We start from the raw sequence: 7,321 nt of genomic DNA on the forward strand, positions 1-7,321 counted from the left end.
ACTTGCCACCAGTTAGTTAAGGGGAAGCGACAGGGCTGGAGCCTGACGTTGTTACAAGCCCGCAGAATCATTTTATACAACAGGAGGTTTAAAATCCCATTTTTTTTGGCCGGCAGAGCACTGGCGGGAGGGAGGGTGCCGGGCTGTAACGGATTGCCCCAAACGGGGCACCACCAGGGATATCTGAGTTTTGGGGGAGGGCTGGGGGCTGAAATGAGATGGTTACTTGTGGCACGGGAGCGGCTGCGGAGCGGGGCCGGGGAGCCTGGCCGGGGAGTAATTCCCGGGAATTGTGAGCGGACAGTGGGTCCGCGGGGAGCGCTGGCAATCATGGCGGAAACAATGTTTGCATCGATCAGCTGTCACGGTGATTTATGGCTTCATTTTGCTGTAATGGAGAATTAGTGGAAAGATTATCAGGGACTCAACACTTTGGCTTGTTACCCATGTCCAGACGAGCAATTTGTCTCCCTGAAGCAGTGAAATACTTGTGACAGCTCCAACACTTGCCCTAATTCAATCAAGAGAAAATGTTAGAATTAATTTGTTACAAGAAAATTTAAATATGTTCAGCAAACAGTAACCGCAGAGCAGCAGCTGATTTATTGTGCTCGGCAAGATATCGATCCGCTTCGATCTGCTCCATGTTGAGGTTTTAATGTGTAATAATTTCCAATTTAAAGCTCCTTTTCAAGATCACGGGTTTAAAGAGAGGGCAGGCTGGGTCTCAAGACCTGATTAGGAGCCTGTTGCAATGGCTTTGTCAAAAGCCTGTTTGAATGTAAATTCATAGTTATCTTTTGCACTATCTTTAATATTCTTGACATGGATTTTATTGTGTGTCAAACCTCAGGCCAGCTGCCTGCCACAACTATTAATGAAACATCTTAGGAAATAAATCTCAGTCTTTATACAATATTTTTAAAAACCTGAAACATTAGATGTCAGCGAAAAAGGTGGAACAGCATCCTTTTTTTTTCCCCTGCACAGTAAAGCATCAGAGATGGAGCAGTTTTACAGCTCCCCTACACAATTAGATTGAATTATTGTGCAAATGCTATTATGCCATAAGCCTAAATTCCAAAGTCTGCAGGAATATTTTAGGTGCTTGTACAGATCTGTTATCTTCATTGAAGGTGTGACAGCTTATTCGACCCTTACAGATCTATAATTTTTAAGCTTTTCATTATTAAAATGCTCTCCCCTAATGCCTGTAGGGTGACACCACTCAGGGAGGTGGCTGGAGCGTTGGAAATTTAGCTCCTTATAATTCATGGAGCAGCCGTGGTGGTCTGCAGGCTGTGCCAGCTCCTCTGCCACCCAACTCCTGCAAAATGGGGGGAAAACCAAATGTGCTCAATGAATCCTTTCAACCACATTGTTATGATTGATTAAAGGCAAACCCAGGGCTAAAACCTTGTTTAATAGCCAGCTCCAACTTTGAGTTTTCGCCAGCATTTTTAGGACATCAGTGGGTCACATAATTAGAGAGCAATCCTGTTCAACCTAATCAATAAGGAGTCGTCACCACCATTGGACACATCCATAGCCAAGGATTTTTTTGCTCATTAGGAGAGTTTATTTCAGTGATTCTTAGTTTTGCTGCCTCATACTGAGCACTGAAAAATCAGCTCTCTTCATTTTAACCGGTTTTGAAAGTATTTCTCACAATGTCTGGGCTGTCAAACACAGGGTTTGGGCGTCACCACTGGGTCAGCCATGCTGGGAGGTGCAGCCCCCCAGGTTCTCCCAGGAAAACCCACACTAGGCAGCAGGATTTTTCCCAAATGGGTGATGGGAGAGGTGTGTGAACACCTCAAGCCCACCTGGGTGATCCCCGGAGAGCGTTTGCACCTTCCCAGTGCAGGGGAAAGGACCAAACTGCAGGAGAAGCTGAGCTCCTGAGCTCCCTTGGTCACCAGACCACCTGCACTAAATATCCCCATCCCTAAGTGTGTGCCAAATGCTGTTTGAAGGATGAATGCTATCCCTTCCAACAGGAGCTTCCTGCCTGCCCCCTCCTGGGCTCTGGACTTTGCTGGCTTTGGAGAAGCCTTTGCAGAAGCAGCATCTGTCTCTGTTGGAGCTTTTGGAGGCAAAATGTGAAAAATTCCTGGTCCTACATCCAATTTTGAGGGAAGGTATTGCACAGGATGTCCAATGGGGATCACATTTGGTCAGTAACTGAAAATGAGGTGAATTTGGACAAAACAGCCACGCGTTGCTCACTGGAGACACTCTGGCTCAGGGGTGGTGACCTCTAGGAGGTGTTTTGGTGGCCTGGCAGCACAGTGTCCCCTGGCATACCCCTGGGGAGGGGACACAGCAGGATCATGATCACATCCCTTGGATGCACCTCAGTCCCCTCCAGACCAGCTTGGGCAGAGCTCTCACTGTGTCCTCGGCCTCCCTCCCAACAAACCCTTCCCTGACTCCTCAGGGAAGTCAGGGAAGACAAGACTGAAGACAAGATTTCATCTGCCAAGGGCTCCAAAGACTCCCTTGACCTCAGATGGTGTCTCTGGTGCAAGGATTTAATGCTGCAGCCTTTGCTGGGCAGCCACATTCCCACCTCACTGCTCTCCATGATGGAGCTGAACATCTTCCCCCTTCCTGAGACATTCTCTCTTTATCCTTCCACACGTGTACACTCAGTGCCTTTGGTAAAGCAAATACAATTTTATTAAATTCTGTGCATGAGTTGGATCATAAAAGAAAAGGGATTATGGACATGCTGTAGCAGCTTTATGAAGGGAGGTGTCCCTGTATTTCCAAGATTCACTCTGACTGGGGGCTTCAGGATTGGGAATGAGTATTTTTTTAATAAATGCCGTGCTGATATTGTGCTCCCACCTCTGCAAATCCGCAATTACAACTCAGTTTTTCATTACAAACTAGAAACGTAAATATTTCTGTGGTCTTTGATGGAATTTAACTTCTGCAGCAAATAATATCTGCACATGTGTTTCCTATCTTGTTCTTTCCCGTGTAATACCAGGCATGCTACAGCCAGTAAAATATTATTATAAAAGTCCCTTTGCTGCAAGTCTTGACCAAAAAATCCACAGCTTTCTATCAAAAGTATTCCTGAGGGTTCCTGGGAGCCAGCAGAGCTCTCGTGGTCGGGAAGGCCATGGCAGGAGCAGCTTTGTCCTTTGTGGTCACAACTTCAGGGGGTGTCCCATCCACGAGACCCTTTACTCTGCTCAGAGACCCTCAGATCTCCTTTTGCTCCCAGTTTTTGGGGAAGCCAGGCTGCTGCTGGGTGATTTTGCGAGGCTCTGAGCCCCAGCCCCCTCGGAGAGCCAGGCTGAGCATCCCTGGGCTCTGCATCCCAGCAGGGAAGGAGGGCCCACACCAGTCCTGTGTGACCTGGAGGAGAATCAGGCCTTGACATTCAAAATTGAATTAGACTAATATTTAAAACAGAGATAAACTGACATTTAGAACAATCCAATGTTCTGTTGTTTCAATTTGCTCTTTTTTTTTTTCCTTTCTTTCTTTCTTCATTTTTCATGGCTCAAGGCTCCACCACATTGGAAGTGGCTCACTGGGGGTCTGCTGCTGGATCATGACCTGCAGGGACCCCAGGGCTGAGGTCTCACGCTTGTTCCTCCAGCCCTACAAGCAAGAAGAAACCTCCTGGCTGACTCCAGTGGGATGCAGTGTTGTCCTCACCCGTTAATGTGTCAAAATGCAACACCAAAATCAGCTCTTGATCGTTCCCGAGCCGTCGGGAGCAGCGCCAGCTTAAATTGTATGAAAATGTTGGTCAACAGTGTTAAAAGGCAGCATTGTAGATTAATAATATTGAGAGAAATCTAAAAACCTCATCTCATTTTCAGAGCCTGCATTTGGTTTTCTTCTCTCACTCTCTGCTGGAACAGCCAAGAACTGGTTTGGTTCCCTGTGTGCCTCAGTGAGCCCCAGAAATGAGCTTTTCCAGCTCCCACTCATCAGCGTGGCCCTGCAGCCATGGGCTGCAAATCCCACTGGGGGATGTTTATTTGTTTTTAAAAAGTCGTATCAGAATCTGGATCTGCTTCTGCAATTGTCTTTAGTGCTGAAATACAAGTTTAGGGGCTGCTCATGGCTGCAAACACCAGTGTTGGGAGAGGGCTGAGAGAATGGCATTCCTTTCAAGTCAGATTTTCACAAAGCACAAAAAATCCGGGAAAAAATCATCTTTAAATAAGTTACCAATTGTGAACTTTATAACAGTGCCAGCCATTAACAATAGACCCTCTTGGGGAGGGTTTTTCTCCCTTGCCATAACAATTTTTTCTTTCTGCAAGGTCATTTTAGGTCCTCAGCCTCAATAATTATTTGCTCCACGAGCCGTTGTAGACAGGGCTGTCTTCAGCCTCTCAGCTTGGAGGGAGAAACCCGATCACACCTTGGGATCCTTCCCAAATCTCTGCCAACAGAAATGGCTTCATTTTGCCCAGAACAAGGATGACAAGGGGTTCTCCACAAGGCTCTGGCACCTCCTGGGCTCTGCCTCCTGCCCGTGGCCCTGGAGCTGGGGGGAAGGACGGGGCTCTTCCGTGGGGGTGAAGCCCTGGCCGGGGTTTTCCAGTGTTCCCATTGTTGCACAGCTGAATCCAATCACTGCTATTTGTTTTTGAAAACAGGGCCCAGCTCCCCGTTGCTGGATGATGTTTTCATCCGCTGACATTTAAAAAAGCTATTTCAAAACAAGCTGAGAAGGTTTCTAGAATGCCTCTATTTTTAAGGTTTTTATCGAAATCAGCTTTTAATTATCTGTTTGGAAATAATTGTTAGTAAACAGCTCCGTGCCTGCTCTGAAGGAGCTCACCAGACCTGTAAAAACCAGCTAAAAATGGCACATTTTGGGAGAGGAGACAATTTTTCCAAGCCCACAGAGTGATCAGATAATGCTCAAGCCCATGTGCTGCATCCCAGACAACATGGCTGTGATTAACCATTTCCTTCAGCTCCTGAATCGTTGTTCCACTCAAGAATAAAGATAGAGCAAAGTAATTTAAAAAAGAAACAATCTCTTCCTTGGAAAACCCACAGCTGGGCTCTCCCGCCTGGGGGGAGCTCCCAGCAGGAGCAGATTTCAGGAATTTCTGAGCATCCTGTTGTGATGGAGGGTCATTCTGGGGGATGCATTTTATGAAGGTTGGGAAATTGGTTTTGCTTGATTATAGTTAGGACTCCCTTCAAATGATCTGCCAGGACCTCAGGATCTCGAGGAAGAAAAGGGAGAAGAAATTAAGGCCTTCAGAAGACAATTTTGACCTGCTGAGCTGTTGTGTCTCCTGATCCCGCCACAAAGAGCTACCAGATGTCCCTGTCTCCTTTCCAGGAGGGTTTCAATAATTTACATTCCCAGGAAAATGAGAAGCCCAAAAACCAAGGCTGAGTCACGTTTGCTGTGGCCACGGGCTTTGCCCACTTGGCCATCACCACATGCAGCCCCACAACAACAAATTACTCATAATTAATTATCAGCAAATTGTCAGAGCAGAGTTTAGGCCTCATGTCCCTAACGCCAGCTCACAATGAATTTAATTCACCCCCAGCCTAGCCCAGGTTTGACTCTGGAGCTTCGCTCGCTCAAAGACAACAATCCCCGTGCCTGGATCAGAAGGAAAGGCTGCCAAACCTTCTGAGGAGTGAGGGAACCTGCAGGAATGCCTTCCAGTGAAGCATCCACGTGGGGACACTTGGACACTTGTTCTGCCATGAATAAAGAGGTTTTGGAATGGCTGTGACCTCTCAGGAGGTGAGGTGTCACAGAATCACAAACCCATGGAATGGTTTGGGTTGGAAGGGACCATCTCACTCCAGGGACACCACGGAGCCTCCCTTGCTGCAGCACATCCAGGCTGCAAAGCTTTTGGCATTTTTTAATGATCTGCCAGAATCCGGCTCTCTTGGTACAAAGGACACATTCCAAACTGAGATGCCTGTTTAAATCCCACCTGGTAGAGCCCAGCTAATCAATTTACCTTATCAAGCTGCAACGTCTAATTAGAGCTCTCCTGACACCACTCCCAAGCTGGGTTCAGCTCGTCCTGGAGGCAGTGTAGCCCTTTTATTACTTTCTACAACTTAATCACTGTGCTTTAAAGATGTTTTCTCTGAATTGCTCAAAGGTTAGCCCCTCTGTCAATTTAAGTCAATATCCTCTTCTTTTCAAAATTAATTGCTATTAATTAATCACCATCTGAAGGAGTTTATTTGTATTGATTGGGTCCCTTTTGTGTGTTTCTGTGAGATCTCTCATTGGTCCTCCTGGCTGAATTTGTTTTTCCCCCACAGAGCCCCTTTGGATGAGCGTGGGTTGGCAGTGGCTCCAGATGAACATCCCAATGTCCAGGATAATCTTTCTGCCAAAGGACATCCATGGTGTAGGTGCCTCTGGATTTTATGAGATTCTCTGTTCTTCCTGAGTCACTTAAAATATCAGAGCCCTTCTTTCAAAGCTATTTTGAAAATAGGTTTTGAAAATGCGTCTCAGTTTTGGGTTCCTAGCACCCTTTTTCCTGTGTCCATGGGATTGAGGAGCTGTCCCAGCACCCACATCTCCGTGGTGTGACTTTTGGGCACAGATTGAGGCCATTTAATCAGGACCAGACCACACATCTCTCCCTGCTTCACCTGCAGTGGGAAGGAGAAGTCCTCACCATAAAATCTCTGTGCAAGGCTCTGCTCCCGCTGCTCTGCGGTGCTGGTGGGAGGCAGAAGGGTGACGATGGAAAAGCATTCATTTGCTTTCAAGTTTTGCACCGTTATTGGCATTTTCTCTCCGACCTTTTTCCCAGTGTAATCAAATAGCAGCGATCAATACATTAAAAGTCAGTTTTCCTTGGAAGCCTCTCCTGGCAATGTGGAGTGACCAGTGCAGCACCATCTTCCTTCCCAGTCAATCATTAAACTGGAATTGGGGGGGGTTAAAAAGACCACAGGTCGTGCTGGGACCTTACAGGGCTGAGCAGAGTGGGGAAATGCAGCAGGAGTGAGGATGGTGGTGGGAAGAGGTTTCAAACTGAAGGAGAGCCTGCACAATAAAGTGTTTTTCACAGAGTGAGGAGCCATCTAAATGCAGCTTAATCTTGGGATCAGTTTTATTCCAACAAACCTGTTCAGCAGCAGGGACTGGGACCCTTCAGACCTCCCCTCCTGGCCTTGGGACACCCTGAGGATGATTCACAGCTGAGAGGAGAAGCAGCCACACTTCCCAGCCTGCCAGCAGGACCCACCTCAGCTCCTTCCCTGAGGATGAGCAGGGAGTGATTCCTAAAGCAGAGCTTCCCAGCAGCTCCCCTGGAAAGCCCAATGGCTTTTC

This window comes from Molothrus aeneus, chromosome 10, assembly GCF_037042795.1.
Source record: "Molothrus aeneus isolate 106 chromosome 10, BPBGC_Maene_1.0, whole genome shotgun sequence".
Lineage (NCBI taxonomy): Eukaryota > Metazoa > Chordata > Aves > Passeriformes > Icteridae > Molothrus > Molothrus aeneus.